Consider the following 4898-nt stretch of genomic DNA (forward strand, 5'->3'; position numbering starts at 1 on the left):
GGGGGAGCTGCCTACAAATGTGGGGGGAGCTGCCTAATATTGTTGGGGGGAGCTGCCTAATATTGTGGGGGAAATGCTGACCTAATGTGAGGAACCTGCCTACTATTGTGGGGGAACTGCTGACCTAATGTGGGGGGAGCTGCCTAATATTGTTGGTGGGAACTGCCTACTATTGTTGGGGGGAGTTGCCTACTATTGTGGGGAACCTGCCTACTGTTGTGGGGGAGCTGCCTACTATTGTGGGGGAGCTGCCTACTATTGTGGGGGAACTCCCGACCTAATGTGGGGGAGCTGGCAATCTAATGTGGGGGAATCTAATCTAATGAGCGGAGCGCTGCATTTTACCAGAAGACTGGGAGAAGTCATTTTCGGTATCAGTATCGGTTTCGGACGGACATTTTTTTTTATTTCGGTTTCGTTTCGGTTCTGAAATTTCCATTTCGGTGCACCTCTAGTTCTTTGCTCTGCTTTTTGTATAACATTTCTTAAAGGGAATGTATCACATTTTTGATGTTTTTTTTACTGATTGGAACCAGATACTGATATGTGTTCTTTTTCTTCAAAATGTATTTTTCATTTTCTGTTTGTAAATTGTTTTATATATGTTTTTGTACATTATTTTGGGGGCAGCCATATTGCCCTGATGCGGACAGAGTTAGCAGCAAAGAGCACCGTGTCTGATTGGAAAGACTACACAACTTCCTCTGGAGCATACCGCAGCTGATAAGTACTGGAAGGATAAAGATTTTTTAAAACAAAGTAATTTACAACTATGCTTAACTTTCTGACATGAATATGATTTTTTTTTTCCTTCGGAGTACCCTTTTACAGGTGTACTCTGTCCCTAGACATCTTATCCTCTATCCTTAGGATAGGGAAAAGAATGTCTGATCATGGGGGTCCCGCTGCTGGGACCCCCACGAAATCTCTGTGCAGCACCTGGCATTCTAAACGTTATGTTTAGAATGCTGGGTTCCCATGGCAGGGGTCGTGATGGCCGTCACGCCCCCTCCCATTGACATGAATGGAGGGGGCGTGGTGTGATGTCTTGACCCCTTCGCGGGAACCCAGCATTCTTAACATACTGTTCAGAATGCCAGGTGCTGCACGGAGATCACAGGGGGTCCCAGAGGAGGGACCCCCCTACAATCAGACATCAATGGATAGGGGATAAGATGGCTAGGGGAGGATTATCCTTTTAAGTTTTCGAAATTTCTGTTATTTCATTTTTTAAAGAATTATCATTGATTGAGAAAATATAATCTTTAAAAAAAAAAAAACGTACATTTATTTTACTCACAGTCATCACATGGGCCCTAGACTACACCGAGCAAGAAGACGTGACAGCAGCGTGAGTGACTGACATGTTATTATAGCAGCAGTCGCCTTGTGTTTGCATAAAGAGCCCAATGTTCTCTCATATGGCTGAACAGAGATTTCTTCGATTCTTTTGTTACAGAGAAGGGAATCTCTGGGGACATTTTATTTTAATATGTGTTATTAATTAACAGGTTGATAGGAATGAGGCAAAGGAAGAAAATACGGATTTTTCCTCCGTCTCCACGGACTGGTACCAATAAAGAAAGTGTCAACTCGAGGCGGGTAATAGACTGCGTAGAATAGTTATTTGGTGTAAGCTACTGCCACTGCTACTAACTCATTTAAAAGGGAACTCAAAATTTGTTCACATAAAGCGCAATGCGACAGTTCTGTGAATTGACATGATTTAGTAAATGAAACAGTAGTTTTGTATGAAAAAGATAACTCATCATGACTTAAGCAAAAGCATATGATCTACCGTCGCGGCCCCGGGATGTTAGGGCCAATGGCTACATTCCTTTGCCGAATTGCCCCCCATTTGATCTCAACTTAGGTAAATGTTACAGATGTGTCAGATGGAACAAGGTTCCTATTAAAGTGCAACTCTATATTCACATTTATGCTCCCTCCATCCAAGAAGTCCAAGCCCAAGACTATGGCGTTCAATCTATGGATTTTGTGGAAGCTCTATAGACTTGTATGTGACATGAAGAATCTATAGATTGAATGCCATAGTCTTGCACTATTCTTGAGCAATGGCGCAAAAATTTTGAGATTTGTCTTTTCAACATAACCCCAGTTGATGTTCAGGCACATGAACATAATGACACTTCCCCCATCCTGTTCTCTATAAGTGATACCGAAGAGCTGCTAAGTGAAGACAACTCCTGCAACTGTACGACAGACTTGACCTGTCCATGTATTGCGTGAAATTGAATGGATGACATGTAATACTACATTTTCCCTACTCCAAATACAGAATGGCCAAGTTTAATCCTGAAATGTAAGTAATAAAACATGTAAAAAAAAAAAGGTATTAATAATTATAATAATGATAATAAAAAATGGTTTCACTGAATACATAGTTGTGCAGGAACTCAGGTGTTAAAAGGGTACTAAAGTTAAACAGATTCTTAAATTACTTCTATTAAAAATCTTAACCCTTCCAGTACTTATCAGCTGCTGTATGCTCCAGTGGAAGTTGTGTAATTCTTTCCAGTCAAACCACAGTGCTCTCTGCTGACACCTCTGTCCAGGTCAGGAATTATCCAGAGCAGGATAAAATCCTCATTGTAAATCGATTCCGCTCTGGACAGTTATGCTTTGTTTTTGCATAAATAATTATAAAAAATAAAAAAAATCACAATGGGTTCCCCTTATTTGTATTTTCACCCAGATGCCAATCAAGCAGCAACAGTCTGACGTTACCAGGGTGGGCAAGGACCATTGTTACTGGCCCTCCCCAGCCTAAATAACATCAGCCTGTTACCGCCTAGGCCCAGGAGCACCATTTTTGATGCTCTGGGCCTGTTGGTACCGGCTCTGCCCGACACCTCCGTGACGGTGGGTATCAGGGTAATAATCGGGGGTTAGCGCTAGCTGTTTTTGGGGCTAACGCTAAGCTCAGGCTTAGTAATCGATTCCGTCTATTAGACAGCTTCCACTACTAAGCTTCCACTACTAAGTCAAGTAAATAAAGAAAAATAAAAAACACAACACTTTTAAAAAAATGATTTCCCCCACAAGCCTCGTTAACCATTTTATTAACATTAAACAGATACAAATTTAAAAAAAAACGGTGGTCATCGACACAGTCCACCGAATCCGAAGTAGTCCACAGGATACACGGATCTGAAATGAGGGGGAAAAAAAAGAAAAGAAAAATATGTTAATATATTTATTGTCACCCACCTGCGCATCCTCCGTGCCACACGACTACAACTCCCAGCATGCCCTTACATTAAGGACATGCTGGGAGTTACAGTCATGTGGTGCGGGAGATGTGCAGGCGAGTGACAAGCATGTCACCCCCCCCCCCCCCACTGCATGACTGCAACTCCCAGCATGCCCTTACAGTAAGGTCATGCTGGGAGTTGTAGTTGTGCAGTAGTGGGCAGGTGACAAGCTTGTCACCCGTCCCCCACAACTTCCAGCATGCCCTTACAGAAAGGACATGCTGGGAGTTGTAGTGCAAGCCAGGGAAGCGAGCGGTAATGCGCTCCGCTCCCTTGCCGGCAGTGATCAGAAAATCACTGTAATTTCACATGGCCTGGTGGGAAATTTGAAATTACACTAAACTCTGCGGCACCGTGATAAGGAGCCCGGGCTGACATAACACTGCAGCTGCCCGGAAGATGTGCAGGAGTCGTCCCTGCCATCTCTCAGTGTGTACCGCAGTGCCGAGGGATGGCAGAGATGGCTCCTACACATCTCCCCGCCCGACTGTGGGACTCTGCAGAGTTATGTCAGCCCGGGCTCCTTACCATGGTGCCGCAGGGATAATATGTAATGGAGTCCCGGGCGGCTGCAATGAGGCCAGCCCGGAGCCGCAGAGTTTTTAGTCCCTACTGTAGGGGAAATAGAAACTCTGTGGCGCCGAGGTATGTAAAATGGAGCCCGGGCTGACATCACTCTGCTGCCAACGGGCTCAGTCTGATTCTAACCCTGCTACCATAACATAATGACGGGAGCAGGGACACTGCTTTACATCCCCCCCCCCCTTGTCTCCCACTTGCTCGCGCCACACATATCCCGCTACTTGCTACAATACTACAACTCCCAGCATGCCCTCACTGTAAGGGCATGCTGGGAGTTGTAGTCTTGCAACAGGTAGCAGACAGATGGGAGATGAACAGCGTGGGTGGGTGGGAGACAAGGGGGGGGTGTAAAGCAGTGTCTCCGCCATTAAGTTAGGGTAGCGGGGTTAGAATCAGACGAAGCCCAGGCGGCTGCAGAGTGATACCAGCCCGGGCTCCTTTGTACAGTTGTTATATCATATTTATATAAAAATTAGCTCTGGGCTGGCTTACATTTAAGCTGTTTTGGAGGGCTTATGACATTTTGTGTGACTTTCTCACTCGATAAATCCCTGACCACTGCAAAGTGAGAAATAAAATTTACTTTCGTAAGCTCTTTTGTAGCTTTTTGCTTACAGCCAAAAGTTGCACAAAAATTTTCTTAGGTGCTAATGCAGCTTTTTGTGCGACTTTTGTAAGCAAAAAAAGGGCTCTAAATCCCTTGATAAATCTCCCGCACTCTTCTTAGCTCTTTCGTTTGTCCTATTTGGGCATGCAGTCAGACTTTTAGGATGCCAAGGTAAAAAGCCTAACAGTGTCTAAATAAAGCATCAAAAGGCACTTGCTTGTCATTGGGCTATGACCCAGACTTCCAGTTATACATTATCCATTGACCTCATGCCTCTGCTTTCCAAGGCTATCTTGGTGAGGAGAAAGATGGCAATGAAGGCTAAAGTGCAGGTCTGGCTTCTCGAACACGTTGATAGCCGGAGAGTGGACTGGAGAAGACATAGGCAACACCATGAAGAGGCCTTCACAAGAGAACATCCCATCAGTTCTACC

At 44.6% G+C, this 4898-nt stretch overlaps 1 long non-coding RNA gene across 1 annotated transcript; it reads left to right on the forward strand.

Annotated features, from left to right (window-relative positions):
* Positions 1-714: 714 nt before the first annotated feature.
* LOC130283307 (uncharacterized) lies at positions 715-1666 on the forward strand. The gene is made up of 3 exons (XR_008846645.1): positions 715-759; positions 1303-1351; positions 1512-1666. It is a non-coding gene; the product is annotated as an uncharacterized LOC130283307 (long non-coding RNA).
* The last annotated feature ends 3232 nt before the right edge of the window (positions 1667-4898 follow it).

This window comes from Hyla sarda, chromosome 7 (assembly GCF_029499605.1).
Source record: "Hyla sarda isolate aHylSar1 chromosome 7, aHylSar1.hap1, whole genome shotgun sequence".
Taxonomy (NCBI): Eukaryota; Metazoa; Chordata; class Amphibia; order Anura; family Hylidae; genus Hyla; species Hyla sarda.